General features: G+C 44.5%; 1 pseudogene; it reads left to right on the forward strand.

Annotated features, from left to right (window-relative positions):
• The first annotated feature begins 626 nt into the window (after nt 1-626).
• Nucleotides 627-21,232, forward strand: LOC123056229 (guanine nucleotide-binding protein alpha-1 subunit-like; annotated as a pseudogene).
• The last annotated feature ends 1,986 nt before the right edge of the window (nt 21,233-23,218 follow it).

Genomic DNA, 23,218 nt, shown 5'->3' on the forward strand with positions numbered 1-23,218 from the left:
GGGACCTTTAGTACTGGTTCGTGCCATGAACCGGTACTAATGCCTCAAACCCCATTAGTACCGGTTGGTGGCTCGAACCGGGTCTAAAGGTCTAACCTTTAGTACCGGTTGGTGCCACGAACCGGTACGAATGGGCATCGCACCCTTTAGTCCCGGTTCGTGGCACCAACCGGGACTAATGCCTGTACAGTGCCCTAGCCGCTCGAACCGGGACTAATGCTCACATTAGTCCCGGTTCGTAATGCAACCGGGATTAATGCTCTTTTCTGGCCGAACCAAAGCCCTGTTTTCTACTAGTGCTATTCCCCTTCTCCAACCTTACTCCTCTTCCTCGTTGCGGGAGATCTTGATTGGGACTGTTACAAGTGGTATCAGAGTTCCAGCCTATCCAAAACCTTGCTACCAGACCAAGCAGGCGGCATAGTCTCTCCAACGGCGAGGCGCAGTTGGCGGATTTCCTCCAATCGGTCAACGAGGGGCGCGCGGCCGATGATGCCAGGCTGGCGATGGCGACAGAGATCTAGCAACCCACAGTCACCAACCTCCGACATCAGCTTGATGAGCTCCGCCGACAAGTAGGCAAGATCGAGTTCCATCCCGCGCTCTCGGATCTCGGGGAGCGCGGGATGGCGGCAACTCCCAGCTCAGACATTGGCCGCTTACGCTCGCAGCTTCCCACCGGCGACGACGTTTTCTTCACCGCCACGCCGATCGTGGAGGCAGGCAAGGCAAGGTGACCAGAGGGCTGGCGGATGCAGCAAAGATAATCCAAATCCCCTGGCAAAAAAAGAAGATAATCCAAATGGAGCTGCAACCTGATTTATCGATCGGCCTCGGTCGGAGGAGCACAAATTAACCTAATTTTACTCCTGATTTCCTGCACAATAAAACACCCATTTGGGCCTTGTTTTGAGCAGCTCCCCAAGACGCACGCAGCTTTGTCCACTCATTACTACTCCCTTCGTAAACTATTATAAGAGTGTTTAGATCACTACTTTAATGATCTAAACGCTTTTATATTAGTTTACAGAGGAGTACTTAATAATATATTGCCAGAAAATAATGAAATAGCAAGTCGATCATTTGATCTGTAGATAGCAACAGAAAGCACATCTGAAAAAACACCTCTAATGCATGTTCGTTAGAAATAAGGAACAGCCTTAATACAAACGATGAAAACCGTAAGGCGCATTTTCTTACAATATTGTCCCAGTTTGAGGACCCCACATTATACACAGTGCACCGATGCAAAATTTTCCTAGATATTTCACACATAAAGAGTTCCAGAACAACAACAACACCGACGCTATTGAACTCTTGCTCCAGTTTTAGTCCATAGGTTTCAGTCTGCTCGAGATCTCTTCTACGTAAGAATTGTCAAACCAATTCTCATGATAATTTCTCAAACTCTGGGAGGACTCCATGTATAAACCTGCAAATAAGTGTTCATACGTACCCAACCAGTTGATTAGATGTGCATTCAAAATCACAAAGCCAAGGTACGTATAGAATTACAGCCAGGTAATTTTTTACATAAGAACCACACCCCAAGCAGGAGGGATACAAATGGAAGAAAACAATGAACAACATTCTAGTAATTCAGTTAATGGGCAGTGTGCATAGGGCATCATATTGACTATATATATGACGTTGTGTCTGATGATATACAAAAAGCTTGGCAATACGAGCAATGGCAGCATACTGATGCCGATGCCGCATTTTCATAAGGTTGTCTAGTCTAAACCAACAAGCATACATACCATGTAGAAATTTCTAGTGACACGATGATGTGTAATTGAATTGAAAACAGAATTCTAGTACTAATCATAAATTTAAAAATACGTCTACAATTTACTTCCCTAAACTAAATGAACTAAGCTTCAGTTAAAAACTTCAAATGCATGAATTTTGGGGAAGCACGGACTAATTCATGGATAAAGCACACAAGAATTGGCACAATGGCAATGACTGAACATTTTGTAGTGGTAAAGACATGGTTGAATATTTTTTATGTTTTCTTTTCTAAAATTTCCTTGTCCTTCACCTTCTTCAACAACGAACCGGCCAGCGACGCACTCAGGTTTCGCAACGCACCGATGTCGATGGCCAGCTCGGAGCCCACGTCGTGGTACAACAGCGCCGGTTTTTTTTTTCCGATAAAAAGGGCCACATGGCCCCTTTTTCATTAAGAAAATAGAAGCCTGGATACAACCACCACACCACTTTTTCCATTAGACCTGATTTTTTTTTTGAAAAGGAGGACTCCCCGGTCTCTGCATCAGAACGATGCATACGGCCAGAAAAGGGGAGACCTGATGCATCACCTCATCAACTGATAAGCAACCTACATCCTAGACATATAACAACAGCGCCGGTTAACTGGGCACAGTGTCTTGAGCGAACACGACAGAACGCAGACGAGGCCGGTGGCCATGGCGGCGTTAAACCACTTGTTGAAGCCGGTGCCACTGACGTGCGTGAACGCCATGACTGGGTACGGTACGCTGTGGCGGCCGGCCGTGCAGCTCTAGCCATTCTCGGTGATGTTGAATGCGCGCGTTCAGTGCTGCCCTGAGGTTGTGCCTCGATCGTCATCGTGATGCTCACCTCCAAATCTTTGTATTGTCCACCAGCACCTCAATCCGTATGGCCGTATGCATCGTTTTGATGATGCAAAGGCCGGGGAATCCTCCCTTTTCGAAAAAAAGCACCTCAATCCGCGCCTAACATGCATCCATGGTTGCACGAGCATGCAGTTGCAAGTTAGCTCAACGCTGAACGTACGTGGCAGTGCCATCATATTCACAAGATTACCTGGTGTCTGGCATTGTCCTTGTTGGTGGTGGATGCCAGGTCGGAGATGGAGATCCAGCCGCGGTGCACCAAGCGTCTGCGCAGGCCGGCACTATGGCAAACTCTGTTGGAATATTAGGCAAGTTCATGATTAATTCCAGTAAATAATTCATGACTAGAAGAGATATTAGCATGCAATAATCTAGCAAACTAGAAGAACAGCAAGACATGTATAACAGACATGAACAGAGGATGTTGGACGTACTGATCGTTAGCTATTATGGGTGCGATAGTGTTGATGACGATGTTGGCGACGATCTGCTGCTGACGGCGATGAATACGACGATGAGTAGCACTGCCCGACTTGGACGGAAGACGACCTGTGATGACGAATTTGAGCAGTCGCGTACAGCGCTTCCCAAAAAACCTAATTCGTCCTCTCCCGGTGCAGGATCGCAAAGACGAACGGTTCCGGAGACCTGCTCTCCCAGGCGCCGATGCACGCCGGCGTTTGGGATGGAGTAGACTACGATGGCGGCGCAAGTTGTGAGATGAGGCAAAACCCTAGGTGTTTTTCGGTGTGTCTCTGGCCGCAGCCGGTAGCTGTATATATATATTAGGACCAGAGGCGGTATTGTGTCGCGACCACAATCCCAAACCGACTCGATTTCTAATTTGTATACTTACCGGACAAGAAATCAAAAACTTGTCTGCCAAGACATAAAAATAAAACGGCAAAAGGAAGCTGCGCTCCTGCAAGGAGACGGACCGGATTTCGGCGGACCATTCACGCGCATGTCGCATGTACGCCTCGCCTCGCCTCGGCCAGGCAAGGCGAGGCGAGCGAGCGCGCGCGTGTGGTTTTCCCTTTCTCTTCTCACACACCACTTAGAGTGGTGGAGAGAACCCACTATATAAAGAGGTCCAACTCTTCTTCAACTTCCAAGGTGGGACTAAACTTAGCACCACCACTTGCCATTTTACACATGGGCTTTGAGATTTCAGAAATTGCTATGGGCCTAGCCCATTAATTCTAACAATCCCCCACCAGATCTCAAATACCCATTTAGAGATTTGCCTTCTCTCACCACTTGTTTAATATACCAGTGTTTCAGCAGAGACTGTTAAGTTGAACTTCTGCCTAGAACTTTAAGCTACATCCATTCACAACTTGACAATGGACTATGCCTTGAATTGCTAGTTTTGTGTGAACAGGTTTCACTCAAAGTCTTAACCAGTACCTGACCGCCAGTAGGCTACCCCGCGGTTTGGAGCTTATACGTCATACTCCCTGGTCTCTTCGTGAGCTTAGTAGAGATCACCCAAACCTCATAGACTGCGACGTTTACAGTCAGAACTCATATAGGTGTGTTCTTTCAAGACTGCTCTGTAGGACAGCATCTTTGCTAATTATAGCCAATAGAACCACATTAAGGCATGTTGCCAACCTGCCTTACAGATCTGAGAGTTTTGCATCTTCACTTGGAGACGATCATAAGTTATTACTCTCCTCAGTTAACCAATAGCTTGTTCTTCCCAGATCCTAATTCACGGGATCTCCGATCACAAAGGTTGGGTTACTACTATGGTGTAACATCTATGGGTCTCATACCCATCTCCCTCGATGCAATATCTATCACATTTCGTGATAGTCCCTTTGTAAAGGGATCTGCCAGGTTTTTGTCTGTTTGTATATACGTAACAGTTATTACTCCGGAGTTTCTCAACTTCCTGACAGACTTCAAACGTCTTTTCACATGTCTTGATGACTTTGCATTATCTTTAGAATTGTTCACTTTAGCGATAACCGTTTGGTTATCACAATTCATAAGAATAGCCGGTACAGGTTTTTCAACAACCGGCAAGTCCATCAAGAGCTCACGCAGCCATTCTGCCTCAACAGTAGCTGTGTCCAAAGCAGTTAATTCTGCTTCCATAGTTGACCTCGTCAATATGGTTTGCTTGCAAGACCTCCATGACACTGCGCCACCACCATGAGTAAATACATACCCACTTGTTGCGTAAAGTACATCAACATCGGAGATCCAATTTGAATCACTATATCCTTCTAGCATAGCAGGATGCCCTGAATAAGTAATTCCGTAACTCATAGTACCTCTCAGATAGCGCAAGACCCTTTCTAGTGCATGCCAATGATCATCACCCGGGTTGGACATGAACCTACTCAGTTTGCTCACAGCAAAAGAGATATCTGGTCTTGTAGCACTAGCTAAGTACATGAGTGAACCGACAATTTGAGAGTATCTTAATTGATCTCTCGTTTCTTTCTTGTTCTTTCTGAGTGTCACGCTGGGATCATAAGGTGTTGGAGAAGGCTTGCTATCCATAAAACCGAATCGGTTCAAGACCTTCTCAACATAGTGAGATTGCGTTAATGTAATCCCACTCTCATCCTTAATAAGTTTGATGTTTAGAATTACATCGGCTTCTCCCAGATCTTTCATGTCAAAACTTTTTGATAGAAAAGACTTGACCTCATTAATTGCATTAATGTTTGTACCAAAGATCAGTATGTCGTCCACATACAAACATAATATGACACTATTGCCCCCACCATGGCGATAGTAAACACACCTATCAGCCTCGTTAATGACAAATCCTGCAGAAGTCAGAGTTCTTTCAAACTTCTCATGCCATTGCTTAGGTGCCTGTTTCAGACCATACAAAGATTTTAACAACTTGTACACCTTTCTCTCTTCACCCTTTATCACAAACCCGTCAGGCTGATCCATATAGATCTCCTCTTCCAACTCTCCATTGAGAAAAGCTGTCTTTACATCCATTTGATGAATGATAAGACCATAAGAGGCAGCCAAGGAAATTAACACTCGAATGGTGGTCATTCTAGCAACGGGTGAATAGGTGTCAAAGTAATCTTCGCCTTCTTTCTGAGTGTAGCCCTTGGCCACTAGCCGCGCCTTGTACTTATCAATAGTACCATCAGGCTTAAGCTTCTTTTTGAACACCCACTTACAGCCCACAGGTTTACAACCATATGGTCTATTAGTTAGTTCCCAAGTTCCATTAGAAAGAATTGAGTCCATCTCATTATGAACAACTTCTTTCCAATCATCTACATCCGGAGATGCATATGCTTCTGCAATCGTCTTGGGTGTGTCGTCCACAAGGTATACAATGAAATCATTACCAAAGGATTTTGCAATCCTTTGTCTCTTGTTCCTTCTAGGAACTTCATTGTTATCCTTCTCAAGGACTTCCTCATGTGATTGTTCGAAATATTCATCAGTTGTACTAGATTCAGGAATTATCTCAGAAGAAAATCTAGTAATGCTATGCATATCTTTCATAGGAAATATGTTCTCAAAAAATGTTGCATCACGAGATTCCATTATAGTATCAACATGCATATCAGGTACTTCAGATTTTACCACTAAAAACCTATAAGCAATGCTCCGTTGAGCATACCCTAGAAAGACACAATCCACTGTCTTTGGTCCAAGTTTGCGTTTCTTAGGAATAGGAATATTGACCTTTGCCAAACATCCCCAAGTGCGCAAATAAGAAAGTGATGGTTTTCTCCCAACCCACTCCTCATAAGGGGTTTTCTCTTTATTATTGTTGGGAACTCTATTCAGGACATGACATGAAGTCAATAGAGCCTCCCCCCACCATGCCTTAGATAAACCAGCAGTGTCTAACATGGCATTCACCAAGTCAGTCAATGTGCGGTTTTTCCTCTCGGCCACTCCATTTGATTGAGGTGAATAGGGAGGCGTCCTCTCATGAATAATACCATGTTCCTCACAAAATTCATCAAAAACTTTTGGAAAATACTCTCCACCACGATCGGACCTAAGACGCTTGATCTTTCTCTCTAGTTGATTTTCAACTTCAGCTTTATAGATTTTAAAGTAGTCTAATGCTTCATCTTTAGTTTGCAACAAATAAACATAGCAAAATCTAGTCGCATCATCAATCAAAGTCATGAAATATCTCTTTCCACCTTTTGTCAACACACCATTCATCTCACAAAGATCAGAATGTATGAGTTCTAGAGGTGCCAAGTTTCTCTCCTCGGCAGCCTTATGAGGCTTTCGAGGTTGCTTAGATTGCACACAACTATGGCAGTAGAACCTTTGGCAACTGTGAAGTTCGGAATTAAACTCATGCTGGATAGCTGAGACATTAAACCAAAATTAATATGACATAAACGAGAGTGCCAAATACTTGCATCATCATTAACATTAGCACAAATTTGGTTTATTGACTTATTGCAAAAATCTGAAAGAGAAAAGCGGAACAAGCCTCCGCACTCATAGCCTTTTCCTATAAATTGTCCAAATCTTGACACGATTACTTTATTGGACTCTAAAACTACCTTAAATCCATCTCGACATAGAAGGGAGCCGCTAACTAGATTCTTGTTCATAGTAGGGACATGCTGCACGTTCCTTAGTTGCACGATCTTTCCCGAAGTAAGCTTCAGATCCACCGTGCCAATGCCACGAACAGAAGCATGTGACCCATTCCCCATTAGGACGGAGAATCCCTTGCGACCTGATAAGAAGTAAACAGGGAGATGTCAGCACACACATGAACGTTAGCACCCGAATCAATCCACCACGAAGATGATTGAAATACTGAAAGCACAATAGGTAAATTACCATACCCATCAGTATTGCTAGCGGTCACCATGTTGACAGTCTTGGAGCTTGTTTTCCCTCTGCGGTCTGCACGTTCAGGGCATTCCTTGGAAAAGTGTCCAGGCTTCCCACAGGCGTAGCACTCCAGCTCAGCCTTATTGAACTTCTTCTTCTTGAAGGTAGTAGTCTTGGTAGGCTTGTTGAAAACAGGTTTGTTCTTCCCTTTGTTCTTGTTCTGTGGGTACCTCTGCACCATGTTAGCAGTAGGCTGAACCTCACCTCCTTTTTCAGTGGTATCTTTAGCCCGAGCTTTTTCTTCAACATCAAGAGATGCAATCAGATTTTCAACTGATATCTCCTGTCTCTTATGCTTCAGAGTTGTGGCGAAATTCCTCCATGAAGGAGGCAACTTTGCAATCATGCACCCAGCCACGAATTTGTCGGGTAGAACACATTTAAGGAGTTCAAGTTCCTTCACAATGCACTGTATCTCATGAGCTTGTTCAACCACAGAACGGTTATTCACCATCTTGTAGTCATGAAAACTCTCCATGATGTACAGTTCACTGCCTGCATCTGTTGCACCGAATTTTGCATTCAGTGCATCCCACAGAATCTTTCCGTCATTTATGTGCATGTACACATCACACAGACGGTCAGCAAGAACACTCAGAATGCATCCCACAAACATAGTATTGGCTTCCTGGAATTTTCTCCGATCTTCGTCAGTCATTCCCTCTGGAGCACCAACACTAGCGTGGAAAACTTTCAGAGCAGTAAGCCAGAGCGTGGTCTTCACCTGCCACCTCTTAAAGTGCACACCGGTAAACTTATCCGGCCTCAGTGCATCAGCGAATCCAGCCATAGTTAACTCAGGAAATTGCCTATAATTAGGTTTTTGGATTGTTGGAATATTAGGCAAGTTCATGATTAATTCCAGTAAATAATTCATGACTAGAAGAGATACTAGCATGCAATAATCTAGCAAACTAGAAGAACAACAAGACATGCATAACAGCAGCAAACACGTAACAATAGCTGTAGAAACAGACATGAACAGAGGATGTTGGACGTACTGATCGTTAGCTATTATGGGTGCGACAGTGTTGATGACGATGTTGGCGACGATCTGCTGCTGACGGCGATGAATACGACGATGAGTAGCACCGCCCGACTTGGACGGAAGACGACCCGTGATGACGAATTTGAGCAGTCGCGCACAGCGCTTCCCAAAAAACCTAATTCGTCCTCTCCTGGTGCAGGATCGCAAAGACGAACGGTTCCGGAGACCTGCTCTCCCAGGCGCCGATGCACGCCGGCGTTTGGGATGGAGTAGACTACGATGGCGGCGCAAGTTGTGAGATGAGGCAAAACCCTAGGTGTTTTTCGGTGTGTCTCTGGCCGCAGCCGGTAGCTGTATATATATTAGGACCAGAGGCGGTATTGTGTCGCGACCACAATCCCAAAACGACTCGATTTCTAATTCGTATACTTACCGGACAAGAAATCAAAAATTTGTCTGCCAAGACATAAAAATAAAACGGCAAAAGGAGGATTTCGGCGGACCATTCACGCGCATGTCGCATGTACGCGCCGCCTCGCCTCGCCTCGCCACGCCACGCCAGGCCAGGCGAGCGAGCGCGCGCGTGTGGTTTTCCCTTTCTCTTCTCACACATCACTTAGAGTGGTGGAGAGAACCCGCTATATAAAGAGGTCCAACTCTTCTTCAACTTCCAAGGTGGGACTAAACTTAGCACCACCACTTGCCATTTTACACATGGGCTTTGAGATTTCAGAAATTGCTATGGGCCTAGCCCATTAATTCTAACAAACTCAAGGTCGTCGACCCACTCGAGAACCTACCTGGATCATGTCGCGCCACGTGACGACCACATCCTTTTTTTTAGAATAGAGTGTGGCCTTTCCAAGGGATCCTATCGCACCGTGTGCAGTGGTGGAGGCCGGATCCCGTCGGGAGGGAGGATACAACAGGGCCAACGGCAGATGGATCTAAGACTAGTCATAACGGGGAGTAACTTAGAGTAGTAACATGCGTATATACTACTCTATATTACTACCTCCACAATGGGTAGTAACATATGTGTTGTGTCATGCATCACTTTATTTATTAGATTATAGACTCATCTTTTTTTGATATGTGTGATGTTACAGTAACTAGCTATGTTACCATATGCCTCTCTTTCTTCATTAATTACATGCCACATCATCTATTTTGTCTAGATAAGTGTGATGTTACCACCTATGTTACTCCCACTATGGGTAGTCTAAGTGAAGGCCACGACCGTCACCACGCCAGTGGAGACCATGGTTAGGCGGCGTCGCAGGTGGTGATGTGTGTAGTGTAGAGGAGGATCGGGAGGCTGCGGCAGTCAAGGTCCGTGGGGAACGGGATAGTACATGGTGAACGAGGCCAAGCGGCACACACGATGCGGCTGCACTTATGTACATTATTTAGTGAACATCTCCAGGGCCTCAATGATGAAAGGGAAACTACTACGCGACAGCGGAATGACGAGGTAGCGGAACTCCATCTCACAGGGACACTACTGGGACCTAGATCGCGACAAACTGCTCGACATCAACTTCTTGCACGGCTTCTGCATCTAGCATGATAAGCCAGATGAGTACTTTGAATGTACTCGCAAGCTCACAGCAAACAAAACAAGTGCGACAAACAACAACCAGTCATATATCAAGTTTAATGCATGAACATGATACTACTCAACATGAGGTGTGCGTGAAACATTGCCATGGTCCTCAAGACCAACTTACCATCTCGGGGTTACCGCGTAACCACCATTCATAACTTGTCAGCGTGATCCTCACTTGATCACATCCATACCTTTCATAGTGATCCTCGATCACCATTTCTGCATGTGCCATCTCGTGAATCTTAGTGTGCAAGTTAATTACATCTGTTGACCCACGGTGTGACCTACTACGAACTGTGTCCATATCTGAGGACGCGGCTATCGATAGATTATACACTCTGCAGAGGTTAGTACACTGTACCCACACTACATAATTCATGGCCTTGTGCTCCCATTCGGGTGGACCAATGACATTCCGACAAAACCAATCTATTGCATGACACTCTCCCAGCCACTCCAACACACTCCCCTTTGGGCTATGTCCTGGGTGACCCTGGTGTCAACATGTGACACCCGCCACCACTGTGGCTGCCACCGTCGTGGCCAACATCAATCTTGTCCCAAACGGGGACCTTGGTACCATCAAAACTTGGGTCCTCAAGGTTATGACTGCCTACCGGGCCAGGGTAGCGCCAGAGCACAACCTTCCCTCGTAGGAGGTACCTGCGAGAGGCATGACAATAGACCGCATTAGGGCCTCCCCATCCAGGCAAATGTGGTTGCACTTGTGAGCTCGTTTCGGTGGCACCATGACTCGATCAACAACATGTTCAAGTTGGATTAATATCAAGTTTAACTTGAAAAGAAAATGAACCGAGTCATAGTGTAAGAATGGATGCACGGGTCACGATTATGAAATGTGAATGCAACATACTATCATATGAACATATGACATGATTCCTTCTGCACACTATCAATAAAGCATGTAACTTATATTATCAAAATGACAGGAATAAAGCCTATGCAAAAGGATTTATATAGCAAGTTATTTTAAATAGTGCTAAAATAGTGGATTTAATTCATTTAAATCAAGTCATTGCAATGCCATCCTTGTATATGAATGTTGTGGCTGGCCTTAGTTCAGAGGAGTGTCACAGTACTCCTGGCCTTCTCCAACACAACTAGGTTCTTCTGAAATTAAATTAAATGCAAAAAGAAAATGTCACATATTACTGTTTATTGCACCAGAAAATCTCAACAGCAAGAAAAATTCTGAAACTTGGCATACAGAAACTTTGGAATTTTACAAACCAGTAGCAAAAAGAATCATCTCATTTGAACGTATGAATAAAAAGTTATGGCCGGTCAAAGTTGAATTGGATATGGTCAAAATTTGATTTAAAAAGAAAAACCAGAGACGCCCACGTCGAAGACGTATTCTAGGAATACGCCTCCCCTTATACCGCTTCGGGCGGGCGAGGGAGAGTATGACAGCTGTTTTAAAAGAGAGAGAGAGAGAGCGGGAACAGTGCCTCGGCGTTTCTCCGGCGAGGAGACGTCGGCGATCACCGGAGAGGAGGGTAATCGAGACGGTCACACACGTACCCGAAACATGAGCTGAGTGTTAATGTTAATCTTGTCATGTGTTAGTTTGAGTACACAGTGAAGTGCCCATGTGTTGGTGCATAGTGTGTGTGAGAGTGACGGAAAACTGTATGTGTTGCAGTAGACCGTCATGGCAATGGGCAACGACGTGCACTGTGTAGGTTGTCGGGTGGGTGGTTGTAACCGGCCATCAAAGGGTCAAGGCCTGTATATGTTGCAGGCTGTGAAGCCAAAAAGAAAAAACCAAGGGCATGTGTTGCCTGGGAGAAAACCAACCTGTGTCTACTCTGTTCTTCATACCCTCAAACACCTCGCGTGCGTGACGAGAGAAAGCAGGGCAGGAGAGATTAGAGTGGGATTTGGCTAACACTGAGGAGGTCGGACGGCGTCGCGGCGATCTTCTCCAGAGACGGTGGCGGCGGAGCTGATCGGGATCGGCGTTTCCGGCGACAATCCGGCGAACTCTTGGTACCGTCGTGCTCAGGAGATTGCTGCGATCTCAGTGGTGGCAGTGGTTGGAGCTGAGGTGGGCTAGAACGAGTGAACGGAGGAGAGGGATCCGTGGCGGTCGCCGGCGTTGCCCACAGCTTCTGATGTTCGATTTGAGAGAGGAGAGGAGGGTTGGGATGGCCAGATTGATCGGGGAGGGGTCCTATTTATAGGAAGAGGCGAGGCAGTGCTCGGGCTCCGCCGGAGCTGTGCGGGAGAGGGGCGGTGAGGACTCGGGCGAGCTCGGAGCCGACGTAGGCGAGGCCAAGCATAGTGCTCGCATGCGGGCTCGAGCGCAGGCGCACTAAAATGAACAGAGGCGCGCGTGCAAGTCACTGTGCCGTCGGGTAGCACCGTGGCGGCTTCCGGCGTGCCTCCTGCCGGCGTCAGGGAGGATCAGAGAGGGGCTGGGGGAAAGAATGGGTGTACCCTGAGTGGACTGGACAGGCTACGGTGGCGGGAGAGGACAGGTTGGGCGGCGGCCGATCGAACCCGACGGGCAGAGCGCCCAGAGCGCGTGCATTGCACCCTGCTCACACGCGGTCACCGCGTGCACTGGCATGGGGGTGGCTTTCGGCGCTGCCAAAGCATGTCTACGGTGTTGTAACTTCAACACTTTGCCAAGAAACATGCTGGGCTTGCCAAATGGTGCTTTGGAGATGACAGGAGCTAGAGCTAAAGTTTCTGGACGAAAACTTGCTCCAAGCACTGGGGACAAATGGCTAGGAGGTTAGAGCTGAATTTATGCGTTTAAGCATCACTTAGGAAGGTGATCAAGTTGTAAAAATTTCAGCTTAAAAGGATCAAGGAAAAATACAGTTGCTTCACAAAGTGCTTATTCTGTCCAGAAGCAAAATATTTTCCTGGCTGAAATTTTTCCAAATGACCATGGGATATTTTTGCATAGGAAGGTGAGGCATGACCCAAAGAACATTTGGGAATTTTATTGGATTTTTTTGGGCAATAAAAATAGGGGTTGCTTTAGAGCTTAATGAGAAAAGAGGCATTTTCAGAGAGAAAAAGAGTATAATGCCATTAAATAAAAATACCCAATGGCATGATAATGAGATGGGTGAGGTCTAGAGAGAGTTTCTGGATGCTAGGGACCACTTGGAAGAAAATCAAAAATAAATCCAAGTGGCAAGTCCAAAAGAGATGACATAAAACCTCAAATGCAAATCCAAATATTTAATAAAACCCAATAAAAGAAAAGGCAAAATCCAGGGTGTTACAAACCTCCCCCCTTAGGATGAATCTCGTCCTCGAGATTCGGTTGCTCAGGAAACAAATATGGGTATGCAGTCCTTAAGAAGTCTTCTCTTTCCCAGATGGCTTCATCCTCCGTGTGGTGCTCCCATTGGACCTTGTAAAACTTTAGGGTTTTGCTGCGAGTGATTCTGTCCATCTCTTCCAAGATTCTAAAGGGTTTCTCGTCGTAGGTTAAATCCTTGGCAAGCTCTAGTTCAGTCATATCTGCCTGTTTTGCGGGTGGTGCGATGCATTTCCGCAACTGAGACACGTGGAACACATCATGAACTTCGGATAGCTCGGGAGGTAATTCTAACTGATAAGCCACTTTGCCCACTCGGGTCATAACTAGAAACGGATCGATGTATCTTGGTGCGAGTATTCCCCGGGTATGAAACCTTTTAACTCCTTTCATGGGGGTCACACGGAGATATGCATATTCGCCTGGTTCGAAACTGATCTGTCTATGCTTTGAGTCATAGTAGCTCTTCTGATGAGACTTTGCCCCTTGCAGTCTGTCTCGGATTTTCTTGACTTATTTTTCTGCTTCCATCATCAAATCAGTCCCGAAGATTCGGCTGTCTCCTATCTGAGACCAGTTCAGCGGGGTACGACACTTACGTCCATATAGAGCCTCAAAAGGTGACATCTTGAGACTAGTCTGATATCCGTTGTTGTAAGAAAACTCAGCGTATGGCAGGCTTTCTTCCCATTTGGGTCCGTGAGCAATAGCGCATGCCCGAAGCATATGTCTTCCAAGATTTGATTTACCTGCTCTGTCTGCCCATCAGTCTGAGGGTGATAAGCGGTGCTATGTTTCAAAGTGGTTCCCAAGGCTTGATGTAGCCGTAGCCAGAATGCCGAGGTAAACAAAGATCCTCGGTCTGAAGTGATAGTTCTGGGTACTCCATGTAGACTGACAATCCTGGACACGTAGAGTTGAGCAAGTTGGTCTGCACGGTAAGTTTTCCTTGTCGGAATAAAGTGGGCCACCTTGGTGAGCATGTCAACCACGACCCATATGGTGTTATTACCTCGTGGTGTCCTTGGTAGTCCCATGATAAAGTCCATGCAGATATCATCCCATTTCCATTGGGAACGGGTAACGGTTGAAGTAGACCGACGGGGTTTTGATGTTCCGCCTTCACTTTATTGCATACATCGCAACAGGCGATGTAATAGGCAATATCCTTCTTCATACCTTCCCACCAGAATGTCTGCTTCAAATCTTGATACATTTTAGTGCCTCTAGGATGAATAGAATATGCGGACTCGTGGGCTTCCTTCAGAATCTTCTGCTTTAATTCCCCAAGGTCTGGTACACAGATTCGATCCCGAAATCATAGTGTACCTTTATCATCAATGTTGAAATCTGCTATCTCCCTTCCTCGTTCTTGTACTTGGGCCATTACCTTGAGTAATATTGAGTCACCAGGTTGAGCCTTTCGAATTTCGCCTTCCAGAGTAGGGGTTACTTCCAAGGTAACAGAACAATTTGCATCACACAGGATCATATTGAGCTGAGTTATTTCTTCCTGAAGTGCTGGGTGCAGGCGCTCCATTAATGAGTTGGCTGTAGCCGATTTGCGACTGAGAGCATCGGCAACTACATTTGCTTTTCCTGGGTGGTAGTTGATACCCAGGTCATAGTCCTTGACCAACTCAAGCCATCTTCGTTGTCGGAGGTTCAAGTCCGGTTGTGTGAATATATATTTGAGACTCTTGTGGTCAGTGTAGATTTGGAATCGCTTTCCGATGATGTAATGCCTCCAAATTCTTAAGGCATAGACCACAGCTGCCATCTCTAGATCAGGAGTAGGATAATTCTCCTCATTTGGTCGGAGTTGCCTTGATGCGTATGCCACGGCCTTTCCATCTTGCATAAGTACACACCTAATGCCACGCCTGGATGTGTTGCAATAGATGTCGAAGCTTCGTTAGATGTCTGGAAGAGTCAACACTGGGGAGGTAGTCAACCGGGTCTTAAGCTCATTGAAACTGTTCTCACATGCTTCCGTCTATACGAACTTCTAATTCTTCTTGAGAAGTTCAGTCATTGGCTTGGCAATCTTTGAGAAGCCTTCAATGAAGCGACGGTAATACCCTGCCAAACCCAAGAAACTCCTAATCTCAGTTACTGAAACATGGGTCTTCCATTTCAGGACTTCTCTGACTTTGCTTTGGTCCACAGCCACTCCTTGAGCGGAAAAAGTATGCCCAAGGAATCCCACTTCTTTAAGCCAAAATTCACATTTGCTGAACTTGGCATAGAGTTGATGAGCGCGTAATCGTTCCAACACTGCTCGGAGATGTTGCTTGTGCTCTTCTTCACTTTTGGAATATATGAGAATGTCGTCAATGAACACCACTACAAACTTGTCCAAGAGGTCCATGAACACTTTGTTCATCATGTGCATGAAGAATGCGGGAGCGTTGGTCAGCCCAAATGACAGCCGGTGCTCCGTCGAGCAGGGTGGCGCTGCACTGCCGGCGGGGGCAGTCGCTGCTCTTGCGAGCGTGAAGAAGAACGTAGTGGTTGGGGTCGTGCGGGGCATGCGTTGTGTGGAGGGACGATCCAACGGCGGTGGCCATTGCATCAGACGGTTGCAAAGGCGATTTATGAAATGGTTTTCATCACCCGACTTATGCCTAGCATCGGCCTTTTATCTTCGGGGTCGGCATTCCAGGGTCTCTATCGAGCCCCGACCCTCCCCTGGCTTTCCCCTTTGTGGAAGGCTCCTTTGCCGCTTAAAATCAAGATCTTCATGTGGCAGCTTTTCCGGGATTGCCTTCCTTCGGGCACTGAGGTGGCCAAATGGAATGGCCCTGAGGACGGCATGTGCCCGCTTTGTGCTGTGTCCGAATATGGGACGCATATCTTCTTCTCTTGCTCCGTGGCCCGCTTCCTATAGAGTTGTATTTCTGAGGCTCTCGGCCTAAGTGGCAGACCTCAGACCTCGATGACTCCTGGTGTTCCTTGCTAACTGTTTCGAAAGGAGGAGTCGCCTCCTTTTTTCGGTTTTTGCCGCGGTGACCTAGAACCTTTGGATGACTCATATTGGTACGATTATCGAGAAGGTCCTTTTGCAACGTGCTACGGACTCTGTGTTTAAGTTATTGGCTTATATGAAGCAGTGGCGGACTCGCTCTTAGTGGCGGGACAAGTGTTTGCTGGTTGGCATGTTTGTCGATCTCCAGGTGATTGGTCGCCAGCTCTCGGCACCCGGGCCACGTGGCACTATGTATCTTTTCGTTTTCTCCTTTGGGCATGTTTATGTTGTTGCTCCAATAGACTTTTTCTCCCCGTTTTTCTCCTTTGGGAATGTAGAGTCTGGGAGTGAACTCCTGCTGTCTCCAACGATTGGGGATTCACCATTATCCACTTGTTGAATGAACAGTGCCACTAGGTACGGGCCTTCTTCGGTAGGTGTTTTGAATTTCGGCCGAGAAAAACGGATTTCGGCCGAATTTCGGCCATCTCGGCCAGGGGCGAAAAAAACCTTCCGGCGAAAAAAATGAATTTTGGTCAAATTTAAGCCAAATTTGGGTCAAATTTTGGCCGAAATTTTTAAAAATGGCCGAAATTCGGCCATCTCGGTCTGGGGCGAAAAATTTCACAAACCCAGCTCAAAGACCACATTTTGCTTGCTTCTCCAAGGATAGCAAACAGAATTAATGGCCACTTTTTCAGCTGCATTCAGAATCTGAGCCTAGAATACACTCCCTCCCTGCATACATAACATACGAATGCGTAGGTTAGCTACCATCTTGATTGAACCGTGTTGGCGTGCTCTATTTTACGCCATGACATCTTTCGGGTCTTGCGTTTCTGCATACAGCTAGCTTATATATGAACCACAGCAGGATCCAGGCCTGGATGCGCGTCTTCGGAGGAGGCTCTGGCATGAGGCCGTGCTGTCTTGAATATTGTCCATGCTTGCGTGCGCACTTGCAAGCATGGCCTCATCCTGCCCGTAAACGAGGCCGAAGCAGCCGAGAAGAGAAGAGTAAGCTTCCGCCTGAAATGACTGGCTGGGCAATTCGTTGCTTAGCACAACGCTTGGCTGCTGCATTTGATTGATTCCTGCTGATACACAACACAGCTGAAATGACAGTCTGCAGACATCCACCGGCGGATTCTCCAGGAGACAAAGGCACATTTATCAGCACATCCACAAGCTCTTGCTTCTCGATTGGTAACTGCCAACTCACCTCAACTTAACACACATGTTTTTTATGCCACATATCAATTCTATCTTGACAATTTTCTGGTTCACTGGACTAAATCTTTGTAGTCAAGTTCATTTGTGCATCTCCTTTGTTCTGAAAAATGAAAATGCTTTATCATGGTTGTGATTAATAAATTAGCAAAAAACAATGATCCTAAAAAACATTAGTTGGACCAATTCCTGATAGCTGTCTGTCTTTTTAAGCTGCTGGAGAATCAGCAAGGACCGATTCCTAATAGGTGATCTTTTTTACTTGCTTTCTTTTTAAGGTGCTGGAGAATCCGGAAAGTCCACGATATTTAAATAGGTAAGATTTATGTTGTACAAAGCTCCCTGGAAAACCGTTATTCCCTTTTTCTTAATATTTGTTTCCAGATAAAGCTTCTTTTCCTAACTGGCTTCGACGAGGCCGAACTTAAGGGCTACACGCCGGTCATCCATGCCAACGTGTACCAGACAATCAAAGTATGCCAACACTGGATATGGAAAGGGTGTGTTTGATATTATTTGTTTCTGTTATTGCTTAGTGGGCATTATGTAAGGAGTTTGACTAGGGAGCTTTGTGATGTTCTTGCGGGAGTGTGTTTACACGTCTTTTTTTTGACGGAGCTACGGCGGGCTTACGCCGGCCTGAATCATTTTATTATAAGATAGAGTACATTTACAAATGTGAGAGTTGGGGGTGAGGATGAGATTACAAGAATAGTTGGTTTACACGTCTTTTTACCGAGTAATGAGTTAAATATGCACAGATACTATATGATGGAGCTAAAGAGCTTGCCCAGGTGAGCCTTCAAAGTATGTTATTTTACCCACTAATCAGGTCTGTTACAACTGAAGCAGCATTGCAGTTACACAACTAGCTTGGCTATGTTCGAACCTGTTCAGACTTGCAACTGTTTTAAGCTCTGCTGCATTATATATATAGTGTTTTGCTGCTTTTGCATTGTCATTAACTGTAGATGATTCATCCAAATAAAATATAAACAAGTTTTATCTCTAGCTTGTTCTTTTCGTGTACCGTTTAAAATGTTGGTTGTTTAGATTTGAGCACCCCGAGGGCTGTACTGTTGACCTTGTTTGATGGTACTGAAACTAATTCCTTGCTGAATATTGCCTTCTTTATGTAAAAGATATTGGTTACCAGCTTCACATCGTATGCCTTACAATCAATTGCTTGCAATATCAATGAGATTATGAAGTTTATTTATTTATTTAGTGCCATGCTATCCTATCTTCAGGAGATTGGAGAAAAATTATCAGAAATCGGTGGCAGGTTGGATTACCCACCCCTTAACAGAGAACTCGTACAGGATGTAAGAAAATTATGGGAAGATCCAGCCATTCAGGTGAAAAGAAGTTCTTATTTCGGTTTCTGTAATTATGTATACTGTGAAACAACCAACTTAATTATAAAAGAAATGCATCTGTAGGAAACTTACTCGTGTGGAAGTGTGCTGCAAGCTCCTGACTGTGCACACTACTTCATGGAAAATCTGGATCGATTAGCTGAACCAGATTATGTACCAACAAAGGTCTCTGATTATCCACAATCTAATTCCTGTCTGGAGCCTCATCTGTTTGATATTGGCTGTCCCTGTCAGTGTACTGAAATCTTCATCTGAGTTTGAGGTTATCAGATGGATATAATTATGGTCAGATATGAGTATATGACGTATGATGACATTCCTTGTTCTTTTGTAAACTGTTGGAAGCTAATATTTCAAAATCGAATATTAAATGTATAGCTAGGCTAGGGTCAGTAGAATGACGAGCACCAAATTAAAGAAACCAAACTGTAAACTGTCGATCAAAAGTATGCTGTTCAGACGATGAACACCAAACGGCAGATCAGAACCTTTACTATAGGCTTATGCACTTATGCTTGTTCAATGATGAACACCAAATTGCTGGTGGCTGTTCTGCCGTTCTTACTCAAGAATACATCTGCAGTATTTCTAATTTTAACATTTTGAGATATTTTGCAGGAGGATGTGCTCCATGCAAGAGTAAGGACAAATGGGGTTGTAGAAATTCAATTTAGGTAGTATGTTTGCCTGAGGTGTGCATATTTCTTTCGATCTACTTGATGTAGAACGACAGACTGAAGTTAACTGTGTAGTTTCTCTGCAGCCCCCTTGGAGAGAGCAAAAGAGGCGGAGAGGTATACAGACTGTACGATGTAGGAGGTCAAAGGAAGAATGAGAGGAGGAAGTGGATTCATCTTTTTGAAGGCGTTGATGCTGTCATCTTTTGTGCTGCCATTAGCGAGTAAGTGCGATTTCTAAACTGCTAGGTTATTCCAAGCTACCTCTTACTTAACATTAACTTGGGAGGGCAGCATTGCAGAAGGAGTGATGTAAAAGTTGCTTCTGAAAGCTTCTTTTTTCTTTTCCATATTTGATATATTTTCCGAGATGATTAGAACATTCTTTCTATGTCATTTTGTTAGTCAGGTTTAGTTGTGGTGCTTTGACTTTAGCTTTACTTGTAGTTTAACATTTTGAATTTAAACCAACATGCCATAAGAATTTAAATACTCCCATGCCATCAGATTTCTTTCCTAGTTAGTCAGTTTGTTCCATTAGTTCACTTTGATGATCTGGGACATAGGATGATCTATGGATGCTTCCTGATGAACTTTCACTTCACAGAAATGGTGTATTATTGTTTATTGTTATTTGAGGTCTAATATTATTCACAAACAAAAAAAATGCTGTAACAAAAGCAATCGACAACAACCTTGCTTCCATTTTAAAGCATGTTTTTCAACCATGCCTTGCTTAATAGTATAGCGATAGCGCGTGCATATCTGTGTGCACCGAGTGCATGTGCATGCATATACATGACCGAGTGCGCCGAGTGCTTCTGCCCGTGAATACATGAATAAGTGTGCCTTTGGTCTAATGTATGGAGGCTGTTGTTAATGTCAGGTACGACCAGTTGTTATTTGAGGATGAGACGCAAAACAGGATGATGGAGACCAAGGAGCTGTTCGACTGGGTATTAAAGCAGAGATGTTTTGAGGTATTCATCCATCCATCCATCTCAAACTTGCAATGTTAACCTCATTCTGTTTTGATTTCCGGTCCTATTTGATGCCATGGTGCTTTCGGTCCAGAAAATATCGTTCATGCTGTTCCTCAACAAATTCGACATATTTGAGAGGAAAATAGAAAAGGTAACGACTAACGGGGGCAGAGTAATGGTGAGAGCCTGGTAGTGATACTCAAGCATATGTTGTCACATTTCTGTGTGTATGTATGTAGGTTCCTTTGACCGTGTGCGAGTGGTTTAAAGACCACGAGCCGATGGCGCCTGGCAAAAGGGATGTGGAGCATGCATATGAGTGAGTGCCACTGTCACCACATGAGGAATCTGTGAGCTACCTAGCTAGCTGACTGATGGTGTTTTGTTTTATGCATGTATGTATAGGTTCGTGAAGAAGAAGTTTGAGGAGGTTTACTTCCAGAGCAGCAAGCCGGACCGCGTGGACCGGGTGTTCAAGATCTCTAGAATGATGTCGCTGGACCAGAAACTTGTGAAGAGGACGTTCAAGCTGATCGACAAGAGCATGAGGCGCTCCAGGGAGGGAACGGGGACGTTATTGAGGCTAGCTTTTTGTGACTGAGCCACAGGAGAAAGAAAAAAAGGGGAATTAGGATGACACAGAAATTAAGTTTACGGTGTCACAACTCTGTATTGTGTAATTCATTCTTTAGTGTAGAAGAGGAAGAAAACTGATTGATCCCTTGATTCAGGAAACAAATCATGAATACACTAGTATGCAATCTTTTTTGCCTTCTACTTGGCCATAAAATATTTTTGCAGATTTTGTTGGATCACACCCATACCAGGGCCTCCACTAACAATATCTGATGGATAATTTCTCAGTTTGCCTCCACATATATATGCCTATTGTCTCCAATTGCTGCAGCTCCCCACTATGATTAGGTAGCTTCAGATTCATTTGAACTCCAAGTGCAACCTTCTTTAAATTAAATACCTTATTAGGAGAAACAAACTACTACCTCCATTCCTAAATATAAGTCCCCCAAGCTCTTGTCCGTGACGGTCTGAAGAGACAAAGGCGGATCAGCACATCCACAAGCTCTTGCTTTCCGGTAACTGCCGACTCACTTCAACTTTAACACCTACACATTTCCTTCTTATGCCAACTATTAATCTTATCTTCACAATTTACTAGTTTTTTTTTGCGGGGACACAATTTACTAGTTCATTCAACTAAATCTTCATTTCTAGCCAACTTCATTTGTGTATCTCCTTTTTTTTGAAAAATAATAGTAATGCAAGCTCTATCATGTTTGTCATTAATGGACAAATGAAAGAACAAAATGTTAGTTGGACGAATTCCTGATAGCTGTCTTCTTTGATTCCTAATATTTAAGGTCCTGTATTCTTACTATTTTTTTATGAGCATCACATATTTCATTAAGAGCATGTCATTTTTATTTATTAAGAGCATGTCATATTTTTTTCCTATAGCATGGTAATTTTAGTTTTAATTTCATGGCAATTTTCTTTTTTAAATCATGGTATTTTTTTTCTTTTTGTGTGAATTTTTGTTTTGACAAAGAAAATACACAGCATGGCTATTTTAACAATTTTGTATGTTGGCATTTTTATTTTTAATGTCATACCATTTTTATTGTCTCGATCATCGCAATTTTCCTTTTGTTTTTCAATATTTTCCAAAATTGAACCATTATGATTGTACTAAAAACTTGTTTTGCCATGGCAACTAAAATTTTGTTGTCATAACAACTCAAATTATAGAACCACAACAAGTTAATTTTTTTTTTGTGTTTTTGTTTTTAGTGTACCATGTGCAACTTTATTTTCGCATTATTTTTAGTTAATACACAAATTTGCCAAATATGATTTTAATGTTTAATCTATGTTTGTTTTAATTAATGTTTAATCTATGTTTAGTTTAATTTGTTGCCCATACTAATTAACTAACAGCTCAGACCCACAGGTCAATGGTGTCGCATCGTTATAGCATATGAGATGTGTAGTGACGTCTGAAACTGTATCGGCGCTACTAATGGATTTGCAATTACTGACGTTTGGCCTCAACGCCACAGCTACGTTCAATGCCACCTATGTTGAGGGGCGGTGCTGACGGTGTCCTGGATTAGGGGGTACTCACCACGTCGTCTCCCGATCAGTTAGATTGGGCCGAGGACCCCCATGGCCGTATACTCATGGGCCAGTTCAGACAACCCATGCCGCATACAAGGAGGATTCTACAAGACTTGGCGCCCAAGACAAGGACTCCTCTAAACCCTAGGCCTACGGTGCATATATAAACCGAGGCCAGGCTAGTCAATAGATAATCTCATATTCATTACTACAATCTCGTGGTAGATACATGTACTCTGTACTATACCCATATGAATACAATCAAAAGCAGCATGTAGGGTATTATCTCATCAAGAGAGCCCGAAGCTGGGTAAAATCCCGTGTCCATGTCACCATCGCTCCAAGACGCCTATCTTAGGACCCCTACTACGAGATACGCCGGATATTGAACCGACATTGGTGCTTTCATTGAGAGCCTGCTGGCGGTCGCCACGGGGCGATGGGAATTCGG

The sequence above is a fragment of the Triticum aestivum genome, chromosome 2D (genome assembly GCF_018294505.1).
Source record: "Triticum aestivum cultivar Chinese Spring chromosome 2D, IWGSC CS RefSeq v2.1, whole genome shotgun sequence".
Classification (NCBI taxonomy): Eukaryota; Viridiplantae; Streptophyta; class Magnoliopsida; order Poales; family Poaceae; genus Triticum; species Triticum aestivum.